The sequence below is a fragment of the Ammospiza nelsoni genome, chromosome 1, assembly GCF_027579445.1.
Source record: "Ammospiza nelsoni isolate bAmmNel1 chromosome 1, bAmmNel1.pri, whole genome shotgun sequence".
Taxonomy (NCBI): Eukaryota; Metazoa; Chordata; class Aves; order Passeriformes; family Passerellidae; genus Ammospiza; species Ammospiza nelsoni.
This window is the reverse complement of record NC_080633.1, coordinates 43349328-43361586: the sequence shown is the minus strand read 5'-3', so window position 1 is coordinate 43361586 and position 12259 is coordinate 43349328. Positions and strand designations below refer to the sequence as shown.

The 12259-nt window shown below is 46.7% G+C and overlaps 1 protein-coding gene across 1 annotated transcript in view; it reads left to right on the top strand.

The window, feature by feature from the left end:
* MTURN (maturin, neural progenitor differentiation regulator homolog) overlaps positions 1–12259 on the top strand; it is a 123494-nt gene that overhangs the window by 21013 nt on the left and 90222 nt on the right. The window lies entirely within an intron of this gene.

Genomic DNA, 12259 nt, shown 5'->3' with positions numbered 1-12259 from the left:
TCAGCCCAGGGACAGCCATCTGCCCTGCTATGGTGGGGAGCTGCCCTGCAAGGTGGTGGTTGCAGCTGGGGGCACTGCCATGAGCACAGTTTTTTCCCCAGCTCAAGTCTGTCCACACTCCAGCTCTCCAAAGTTATGTCATGTCACACCTTCCCTGGATCAAGGAATTAGGATACTCTAGGGCTGTGATAGGCTTTGGCTTTGTATCAAGAGCAGGTCCATTGGAGGTAGGCCGTATGTGCTGCCACTGTTGGCTCCTGCCTAATGCTCTTTTCCCCAGCACAGCTGTCCTCAGTCAGCCAGCTGGGAAATGCTGATACTGCCCTTGGCAGCACCATGGGCTGTTTTAAGGAGCACATGAGATTTTACGTTTTCTTCACATTCATTCTATTCTGTGACAAGGTTCTTGCTTCTGCACTTGTTTACTGAGTGATGAAATGCCATAAAAAAGCACATTTAACTTTATTTCCAATGCCTAGATATATGCATCCATGGTTTTCACCAAGTAGTGCTGTACTTGTGACACCAAGGCAAGGCTTTTATACCTTTTATTAGACAAAGTGATACTGAAACCCCCCAAACTCCCAGAGTGCTTCTCCATGCTGAAAAGCAGCACTTACATGAGGCAGTCTGATAGCAGGCAATATCTCCCCAACAGCCTAACCTTTCTTGTACACATTTCTTGAAGTATTGCTGCCATAAGGGTGAGATGGAAGAGGCAGTGTGGTAGCCAGGATTTTATTTACAGCTCCTAGTAGTGCTAAAGAGACAAGGAGCGGGTTGTGTCAGCTGTGCTATCCCCACCGCAGGGCTCCTGAGGAGCCTGGGAAGGGCTGTAACGTGCCACGAGCTTGGAAGCCTTGATGGTTTTGGGTTTGTAGCAGTCCCCTAGAGGTCAGCAGAGCCTACATTTTGAAACCGCTCTAGCTGATGGTAGCTTTGCAGGAATGATGAAAGCAAGTTTACTGCTGCCCTGTGAGACCCTGCTTGTTCTCTCTGACAGTTTCGACTGTTGCTGGAGAAGGGATCAGGCTGGGGAAGAAAATAATCATCTCGTGGGACAGGAAGTCCTGCTTTGGAGACAGGCTTTTCCTTTGCAGACAGATAGACAGGTTGAGAACCTGAAGCAAGGGGGAGAAGCAGCTGGAAGATGAGTGCCAGCATTGTCAAAGTTGCATGGGGCAGTGGAAGGTGGTGCCTCCCCCTCCAATGGTACCCATTTCTTCTGGAATCACAGCTGGACTGTACAGCAGCAGAAGCAATGTCCCAGCAGAGCTCTGCCCCAGCCATACCTGTGTGTGTATGTGTGCACTCCAGTGCTGCAGTGGTGTGGCTGCTGGTCACACTGCTCTGCTCTCAGTGTTCCCCTGTGTGCACCATGCCACGCTGGCCTCAGCCACGCAGCAGCTGCTGACCAGATGTTACCTCTGATTGCACAGATCCTTGCAATCCCAGCCTACTTCATGCAGGCACTCCTTCTACCTGCCACCCCAGCCCAGGACTGGAGGTGGAGCTGAGTTTTCCCTGGACTTTTTCAGCTTCTGGGGTTGGAATGGCATTGTAAGGGATTCAATCTCTGCCACATTGAAATTACTTGAGGCTGACAAGCAGGTTACAGTCATTCCATATCCAGTCAGCAGACATTGTCCATGCATTCCATGTCTTTGCCTTGCAGCAAGCAGCCCTGTCAGGGGAGACCTGAAACCAGTGCCTGCAGGACACTGCCAACATGTGCATCACACTTCTCAGTAATGAGAAAATTAGTTACCTTGAGTGGACGTGAGCTTGCGTTCACCCTACACACTGCTCACTGGGCGTGCAGTTGGCAAAATATGCCTTTTTCTCCCCAGCTTTTCTCCTGGTCAGCATACTCAAGCCTATGGCTGCCCTTTTCCCTGTTGTTTAGCTGGAAACCCTCCAAGCACAGTTCTCCATTTTCTTCTGCATCCTTAAGGATCATATGCTCAGCTCTAGTGAAGAGCAGAGACTGGCAGTCTTGGTTCAGGAGGACACATAGTGCTAGAAATGCAGCAATTCACACAGAAAATCAGTGCCAGCTTTTATGCCTTCACACTGTCTGGTTTGGTTAATAAAAGTTTGGAAATTTTCATTTTGGCTCTTCTTGAAGGTTTTTCTTTTTTATTATCCTATTACTCCCTGTTTACTGTATTGCTTTTTGTTTCTGCAAACCCCTTATCAGGGAAGGTTTTGAGCTGCCTGTGAGTCATGTAGCAGCGATGGGGAGTGGCAGCTCTGGGAGCTGAGCATGTGGGTTTGTGCCCAGCTCACATAATCTCATGACAAAGGCTGCTGATGTGTCACCCAGCTGTCAATGACCCTCTTGGCTGCCATGCCTAGGGTGGTCAACCAGTTGCTGGTCACATATCTCTTCCTCCATGTGCCTCCAGCTATGGAAAGTGAATGCCTTGACCTTGATGAATTCAGCTCTGTTTTTTGAGCCTTCTGAAGTCAGTGTATCAGGCTGCAATAAAATTATTTATGCAAAACCTAAATTACAAAGCACAGACCATGGACTCTTTCTTGCCATTGCAAAATATCTGAGCCTGAGGGCATGACAGTTTTATGGATGCAGCAATCCATGAGCTGCAGATATAAAAAGGGATGATGAAATGTTTGCTGAGACCTCTCCAACTCTGCATCAGGACCAGTGCACGAGTGTGTGTTTTTCCAGTTCTGCAGGATTGCAGGAAGCACCTTTATGGGCATCACCAGAGCAAGGCTCTTGCTAAATTCCTTTAGATTTTGTCAGTGTACAATTTTTTTGTTATGTCATCGAAAAAAAGGGAGGGCACTACCTGCAGAACCAGTAATCATTAACCAGGGTTCATCAGCACTCCCTAAGCCCTCCCAGGCAGAGATGAGCAACCAAGTAGGTAACAGGCCCCCTGCAGCATCCCTGCTAAAAGATAGACTGCATTGCAGCAGCAGATCAGCAAAGGCCCCAGAAACATGCTTTTGTCCATCAGCACATTAAAGAGCTCAAGAGGGAAACTGGGAATAGACTTGCGTTAGAATCTCTGGGTTGGAATCATTAAGGTTCAAAAAGGCTTCTAATTAATCATCGAGTCCAGCCTTTTACCTAACACTGCCAGAACCACCACTAAACAGTCTTCAGAGACACTTAAGAAGTGGAGGAGATAACATCTCAAAACTGGAGTGTTTCTGGAGAGAGGAAAAGTTGTCAGTGTGGAACCCAAGCAATGAACAGCAGCCACTGCCCCTCTTCCCCCTCACCAGTCCCCAGTGAGGTGCTGTGCACCTGATCTGCTCCAGGAGCTGCAGCCAGCCTCTGGCCCCTTCCCCTGTCACTCAGCTTCAACCTTTGCAAAAAGAGCATTGGCAGGACCCCAGATCCTTACAACTATCTTTATGTGCTATCCTGCTGCCAGAGTGCTCCACACCCAGCCAGGTACCACACTGAACAGACAGGGCTATTTGCTGCTCTGTGAGGGAGGCACTGCTGCAGTGCTGAGGCTAAAGTCCTCTGCACCCTTGGCACAGCTTGTCACCATGTCCATTTGCATGAACTTGTACATGTTGTCACACATTTCACCACCAACTGACGTTCAGAACAATAAAAGTCATGTTTTCCTTCCTAATAAAGTCTCCTCCCTCCCACTGACCCTGCAACAGCGCTGTTTGTATGCTGTATGGCAAGCCTTACCCATGGAGAAGGGACCTGCCCAGAGTACGGTCAAAGCAAAGTGACGAAGTTCAGCCATTCAGTCATCTGCAGTGGCCTGACACTTGCTGTTGTATATCAGACATTTAGACACGCAAGCAAATCACACAGAAGATGTGAATAGTGTGCTCCTGACTACTGCCACTGAAGCCAGCATGTCTGATGGGCAGCTCATGCAGTCTTGCACATCCCTGAACTCCTGCTCTCCTTTGCCTTTGCAGCTACTGCTTGGCGGAGTGAACCTTCCAGTCAGTGCCTGTCACCTAGCTGCCATTTCTCAGAATGCATGCACTCTTTTCCAGCAGTGGTACTTAAATGTTCTCAATCTGCATTCCCAGTATCTCATAAAAATGATTCATTAGCTGTGATAGCAGAGAAGTAAAACTTCCAAGAAGGAGAAGACTGATGAAATAACCAATGTTCATATTAGCTATCCTGGCAATGGAGATGGAGGGCGTGTGCTTCTGAATGGACAACCTTGCACAGAGTCACATCTTTACTGACACCTCCACTGTCACCTCCAAAACAGGTCACAATTCACAGCCTTTCTGATGGACAGCGCAGCCCCTCCTAGCTAAGGTGGGCATTTCTTTCAAGTATCCATTGAACGGTCCTCTGTCTTCTTCCCTGCTCCTGTCTGCTGCTGCTGATACTACTGCAGCAAATGGTATCCAGTGCAGGGAATGTGGGAGCAGGGATGTGGCTCACCAAACCACAGCCAGCCAGAAGAGCAGGTCAGATCCAGGGTCAGGAGCCACTGCCAGCAGCTGCTGGCATGTGGAGGTGTCTTGACCACAGCAACACATCAGGACTTTACAAAGTCCTCATCAGTGTTGGAGGCCAAGAGAAGGTGGGGTGGCAAACAGGGCTTGCAGAGGCGGACCTGCCAGATCTGCAGTGTGGACCCTCCTGGCTATTTTCTCTTTCATATTCTGTTGGTACCATGTGAGAGACTCCACGTGAATCTGGATTGACTCATCCATGGAAGAAGGCCCTGTGTGGCGAGGAAACAACTTGATCTAATGACCTGTTCTCTGTTTGATGACAAAGGTCTGGTTTAATTCCCCTCTGCTGTGATTGACTGCATTCCTTCAACTCCATGAGGGTTACCTCAGAAATCACAGAATCATAGAATTATAGAGCCACTAAAGTTGGAAAAGACCTCTAAGTATCTCAACTCCAAAGGCAAGAATCTTCTTTATTTCTTAAATAAATACATGTTTTGTGACAAAGAACAGGGAATTAAAGTATCCCAGGTCTGCAGGTAGGCTGTTACTGGGGTCACCCACTGGATTTTCAGTCTGTGGGAGTAGACTGGGCCGGACCAGCTTAGTTCCTCTGCAGTGGCTCTGACCTCCTGGCAAGATAGCACTCAAGATATTAAGGATTCCACTGTGTTTGTTTATTGATAAACTTGTTAGGTTGTGAAATGTCTGTGAAAATACACAGTTAAAGCTGATTTTACTGACATAGCTCAGTGGTTTACTAAAAGAGTAAAATCCCAGTTTCCTCTTCAGCTTAATCAGTGAATCTTAGAGCTGGTTTTCATCCAGCTCATGCTCTTTTTGTCCATCTAAACAATTGCTTTATGGCTACATAGAGAACTACAAAGAATGTTTTGGTGTTGTCTTTTCTATTCATCTTCAGGATTTTCTGGGTCATGGAGTCCCCTGTCATGCTACCCTGGCATGTGTCCATGACTTCTAGAGGTGCCTCAGAGGGCAGACAACAGGGATGGACCTTGAATAACCTGGCTGTGATCCAAAGCCTAGGCAAAGGCTCAGGTGAGGAGCCACGTGCTGACCAAGCCCTGCTCACCAAGCTGTGGCTCACCTCATCAGCTGGGTGAGCCACAGCTCCATGAGCCAGTGTTCCTGTGCAGAGGTGGCAGAGCCATGCTGTGTGCCAAGGCAGGCACCCTGGCATAACTCCACATCCTTCAGCATGCCTGCTCCCTCCTATGCCAGTGTAGGAAGTTTTCTCCCCAGCCCTTCCCTAATTGCTTGTTCCTGGACTCTGGCCCTGTGTGCTGCTCCCAGTGCCTCTGGTACAACTGTCTGCAGAACTGTGAAACGAGCTGGGTTAAACACCAACATGGGCAACCTGGTTTCTGGTTTCTTCTGAAGGGGTGATTTAAACCTCAGGCCTGTGAGGAGCTCATTTTTACAGTTGCTTCAACTCATAGAGCAGGGGATGACAGCACAAGGGGACAGGGATGGCAACAGGATGGATGGGAACATCTTCAGTTGTCTTTGCTGCCAAAGCTGGCAAAACAACATCCCTACATTTCAGCTCTGCTAGAAGCTCTTTACCCTTCACAGGCTCTCATCACTTTGCTGGCAGATCCTACATTGCTTGAAGGATTTACTCCATTTTCCTTTAGGGATTAAATGGTTCACATAGTTTGACATTTATTCTGTCATGGCATATGTGGGACTATCATTAACATTAAAAGGAAAGACACATCCATCCAGCAGAGAATAATCTGCTTAATGGCTAAATAGGAAAGCTGTGTACATTAAATTGCAGTCAGCTTCATGATGTAGTTTTCCCTATGATAAAATTGAGACTCATTTCAAAACAGGAAATTAATTTTCCCTCTTTTTATTCATTGGGTTCCATAAATACAAACCTGGTCCTTAAACAACCTATAGAAGTCTCCACTATAATGTGTCTATAGGATCTGATAATGGATGCCTTAATGTAAAATCAGCTTCTCATTTTTTTGGAGTGATGGCTTTTGAAGTGACAGATAGCCTGGGACAACATTTGTCTCAGCTCACACTCTGTGCCAACCCATGAACAACTTTTACAGGCTGAACTTAAGCATTTGAAATTTTCTCTTCTGGAGAGCAGGAGATAAAGTGATTTGAAAGAAGGCTGAAAAAATGTAGGTGGACAATAAGTACTTGATTTGTAGAAGTATAAGTTACCACCACGTATTTCGTTGTTCTCAAGAAGGGAGTAAAATCTGGATTAATTTAATCAGAAAATTCATACCAATTATACTTAAGTCCATGCTATTTCAATAACTAAAGTTCTGGCTACAAATTTTCATAAACAAGGATAGAAATTCTTTGTTATGTGTTTTAATGTATGAAATTGAAGTAGAACTAGAAAAAATGGGAATTAGGGAAGAGTCACTGAGGAACCAACTGCAGCAAAAACTTGAGATTACCACTTGAACTACTGCCTTCTCCATTACACATTCAGTTCTTCAGCAGATGTAAAGCAGTTGCTGATACTCATATTTAGAGTGCATTTACCACTGTGCTGCCCACGCAGGTTCTGGAGAGTGTGAGCAATAGGCAGCCCCAGTAAGCATAGCAGCAGCAGCAGCATGAGCAGGAAATAGCACCTGGATGGCATGCACACTTCTGGAGGAGGTCTTGCTCAAGTGAGACTTCATTCTGCATTTGCCCACTCATTTCTCTCCAGCCTGTTCTCTCAGTTGTGTCAGTGAGACTGTTTGTCAAGACACACAATGAAGAGACTGAAGACTTGATTTGTGTTGAAAACAGCCTCCATACAGATGAAGTTATTGCTAACCCAGGTTGGTTCACCTTTTGGCCTCAAATCAGAAAATGATGAAGTAACAAGTGGAGATTCTTAAGGGGTGAGGAATAGCAAGAAAAGAAGCTGCAGCTGAAAGCAATGTGAGTCAAATGGCTGCCTGAGATGGTGGTGTGTCACTTCTTGTGTACGTGCTTTGCATCTGGTTGGCTATGGACCATGATGTTCATCCCCATCCTCAAGTGCTGGTTGAAGTTGCATCTAAACCACAAGTGTTCAAGTACTTGAATGCACAATGGTGTTAATTAATGACTATTAAAATATCATCAAAAGTGGAAGAACCAAACTGAAGCTTCTTTCACTCGTCTCAAAGTTACAAAAGTATCTGGGGAAATCAGATACTCCCCTTAATTCCCACTGGATAAGCACTTCTACTGCTGGACACTGAGCAGCTCTCAGCTGCTAAAAACCAATTCAATGAGGCCAGATGTGTGAGACCTACACCTGGGTTAGAATGACCCCCTCAGCCCCCCTCAGCATCTTCCCTGAAGACAGGGGGAAAGTGTGAGGTCGAGTGGAACAAAATCCAGTTTCCCTGACCCCTCTCCCAGCCCATCTGCAAACCTGGTGGATGGCTCAGGCTTCTTCCCAGCTAAATTCTGGTTAACTGGAAATGTACCAGGCTTGTACTAAAGTACCAAGCAACATGCTCAGTACAGGCAAACCAGAAGCCAAAGGAATACCATGCTTGGTATTTTCTTTAAACAACAGTTTCCAGTAGAAACCATGTATGCTACAACTGTATGTGCTACAGTCTGGTAATTAACAGCTTGTTGTTTATGTCTGGGGTGGATAATAAATACATTGTGTCCTGTCTTCTCTTCTTCCTCTCTCCATCCCAAATAAGTAGGTTCTGTGAGTGCTTTTCAGGGCTGCCATTGGCTGTGAACATGAGCTGTCCTCAGCAGAGGGTACATTGAAAGGGGATAAGCAACCACCACAAGTGAGTACCTTGGTCCCCTCTCTGGCCCCTTGCCTCCATCTGTCTTTGCAGTCCCTGACACTCCATGGGGAAAGAAGCTGCAGCGTAGCTTCCTCCCTCTTTCCCCCCATCCTCACTGCTCCTGGGAGAGCAAGGAGGGAAGCTGGAGCCAGGGTGGTCCCATCCAGCCTCACAGCAGCTGCAGCCCTTCACCCCACAGGGGCAAAGCTGCTGGATGCTGCAGTGTGAAACCAGGGGAATGGAGAAATTGGTGCCTTGCAACATTTTGTATCAATATACAAGCTGTGTCTTAGTTGCTTCCCTGCAAATATAATCTCAAAAGCTACTTCTCCATCATCACTTTTGAAATAAAATATACTTTTCTGTCTGATATCAGGATAAGAAACTTCAGCCACAAAGCAAATGCTCCTTAGAGCTTCAGACTTGGAAGTGATTTTTCTTAACACAAGCAACAGGCAGCATTCATTAAAAACCTTAGCACTGGAGCAGGGTCAAGCTGAAAAATTTAATATTCTGCTGCTTTACAAGTACTAACCTGGCAGAAATTCATCCTGGCTTCTGCAGCTGCCCAATATGATTTGAAGAGATGAAGAGGGAAAATCTAATGAAGAAGGAATGGAGTTTGGGCTAGTAGATGCACTGGATACAGAGGAACTTCACAGATACTGCTTCTTGTTCCCAGAGGAGAAGGAGCTCAGATGGCTTTAGGCAGTTTGCAATTGCAAGAGATCATATTTTATTTTTCACTTGTGGCCAAGTCAGCTGCTGTATTAAAAATGACCATGGTCAAAATCAGTGCTGGAGACAGCTATGATATGGGAGTAAAAACCATGCTGTAGTACATCTGCTCCCCTGGCACACAGCCCAGCACATTGACCAGAAGTGTTGGGGAACAGGAGGAGAGAGAAGAAGGAGCTATGGCCTCCAGAGGCTTCCAGGTTCTGGCAGCAAGTGTCTCTAGGGCAAAATCTTCCTGTTTTGGTGTGTTTGTGCATCCCTGTGCAAGACACTCTTAGACATATGATTAGACACTTTCCTGAATGGGAGCAGTCTCAAGTGCAGGTTCACAAGCTTTTGTCCTGATCTCTGGCTGGGACCCGTGAAAGGACAGGGTGTAAGATTCTTGTGGGAGTGTGTGGGGGGATGCAATGACCAGGCTGGCCAGCCTGGGCAGGCGTACAGGGAGGCAGCCAAGGGAGACTGGGAGGTCAGTCTGGGAGCTTCCCTGAGAATGCCCTGGGGTTGGCAGCCAGAGCAACAGGGCCCTATTATTCTTCTGAGTAACAGCCTATGTTTGCTGCAGGAAAGCAGATCCCTCTGTGCTGCCTCTTTCTGCTCGCCCTACCCAGCTGCTGGAGACTGCAGCAAAGGGAGTCCCAAAGGCAATGATTTGGGGTCAGAAACCTCCTGACCCCCACCTGCCTCCTGCTAGAGCTCTGCAAGCTCTCACACATGCTGCCAGACCCCAGGAAAAGATAATTGTGGGATGGGGTCTTGCAGTGTAAGTGCTTGAGGAACTATTTCTTTGTCTGGATTTCTCTGCTGCTGCCACAGAGGGGTACTGATCTCTGCCTGGGAGCTCTGTGTGCAGTCACTGTGTAAATATTTAATCATGGTAATTAGTAACAGGCTGGGTAGCTCAGGAATTCACAGCTCAGCATTTACCTCATTCACCTCACCCCTCTTTTGGGCACGTAAGGGATGTGTCTGTGGCAGAGAGAAGCAGACGCTCGTGGAACTGCAGCTGCCCCATTTTTTTTTTGTAAACGTTTTATTTATAGCCTTTCACAAATCCTTTTGCTCTGGTGGCACATGATGCTGTGAAACTAGGAAGAGAGGAACTTCATTCCAGGTCAAAAGAAGTTCTTTTTGTATCTAACCCATGGGCAGCTGCCCTTTGCTACTAGTGTTTTAAGGCTTTTTAAAACCACAGACTACTGGCAGAGCAGCAAGCTGCCTCTTCCCTCTGAAAACTGGGTTAAAACAAGACCCTGCATGTCTCACCAAGCTCTATCCTTGCACTGTGGCAGAGCAGAGCATATATCCAGTTACATCAATCAATGCCCTGCACCTCTGCCAAAGGCACTGGCTACCAGGAGTGGGTCCTCTCTGTTTCAAGGCATGAGGCTCAGCCTGCAGAGTGGGGCTATAACTGCTTCTGAAATCTTTAGGAATTTCTGTTCAGGAGTTACAAATTAAGCTCTCCTTGGAGACATCATAAATCAGACGCAAGGCTGCCTGCTTTGAAGAGCCCTTCCAACACAGCAGAAAGACTCTCACTTGTGATGTACGTGAGCCATGGCTCCAGGATATACCCATTCTTCATCTGTGAAAGTTCAGGTTAATAGCTGTAGGAAAATGAATTAATAGGTGTAATAAAATCAAAACCAAGTGCAAAGAATTGCAAGGAGAACAGGCAATAAAATGGCAGATAAAACTGAATATTGATAAGTGTTTCTGGGACTCTTTTTCTTGTAAAAGAGAAAATGCAGAGGGGAGATCCTACAAGGTCTGTGAAGTCATAAGTGATGTGACCATGGAGAAGAAGAAAAAGGTTTTAACTTTCTCCTCCAATAGTAGGAGCCACTAAATAAAAGTAGCAAAAGGCAGGTTCAATTAAGTTCTTCACCAAAAGTACTCAAGTGCTGGAATATGTTACTTAACACAGGATGTGGATACCCAAAATTTCACTCAACTAGTATTTGTGGAAGAACAGATATCTGAGGGGATCAGAAATGGCTGTAGTGACCTTCCTCCCCTTTTCTTTTTAGCCTAATTTCTTTTTAGTAGCAGGGGAGAAGTGGCATGTAGCCATCAGAATGGGAGCTGCATTGAGTCCTGAACAGGTGAGACTTGTCAGACAGGGAAACAAAATTCACAGTTCATAAGAGAAAACACACATCTCCATCACCTACTGAAACTCCTGGTGTTTGCACTTAGTGCACAACAGAAGACAAGTCACTGGGTCAGTGTCTCCTCCTCATCCATCCTTATCTTCTCATATCCTCATCAGGGCACTGATCACACCACATCAGGTGTCTAGGATATGACTGATAGGAGATGTAGGTTTGAGGTGGCCACACCACTCTCAGTCTCAGCACTCTGTGGAAATATGGATCAGTGGGCCAGGTACTAATAGCAGTGCTCCATGACACTGGGTAAGCTGTGCTCCTGCCTTTTTTAGAGTGCAAGTACTACAAAATATTGTAAATACAGAGCAATAAGCCTCTCTCCTTGCTGCTGGCCTGTGGGACCACAAACTGGGAGCAGGTCTAAGACACTGTGGTGTAGCAAAGGGGGCAAGCAAGGCATGGGTGATCCATCAGGGGCCAGTGTGAAGGGACCCAGCTACTTGACTCTCTCCCCCTACACAGCTGTACTGAGCTGTCTTCTCTCTGATGCCTGCTGAGATCCACCTACCACCATATCAGCTGCCCACTGCCTCACACAATGCAGGAGATCTCAAGATGTCATTATCACCTTTCTCTGATGCCTGTGTGCACATGCCAGTGTGTATGCATTAACTACAGTCATGTGAACACTTATGCATGTATTTTTTATAGAGATATAAACAGGGATTTAGGGCCCACTGCTTTCCAAGCAGATGAGGATTTGGAACTCTTTCCTTCCCAGAGGAGGCAATTAGGAAGTCTATTTTAATAAGGACAGTATCCTGTTGTGCCAGTGATCAGTGAGGATGACTGCCACAACAGCCAAGTGGTGCAGCCAGCGAGCATTTGGCTTAATCACTTCTTGACAGGAGCTGGTCTCTGTGGAACATTCATAAATAATTATGCTGGGGGCACGGGAGCTGGCTCATTGCTGCAGACCCACAACAAGACAGACAACAAAACCCCAACCAAATTATGAATATTTTCTAATTATTGCTGTGAGGCTTCCTACCAAACCGGGTTCAGAACAGAGCTTCTTGTTCATGCTGCAGGGGAGAGGGTATGGCATTAGCATCCCTGGGGGCTCATGAGTGACAAGCAGAGGGAGGGGGGAACATCTGGAGCCCCCACGAGCATGGATGGCAGGAG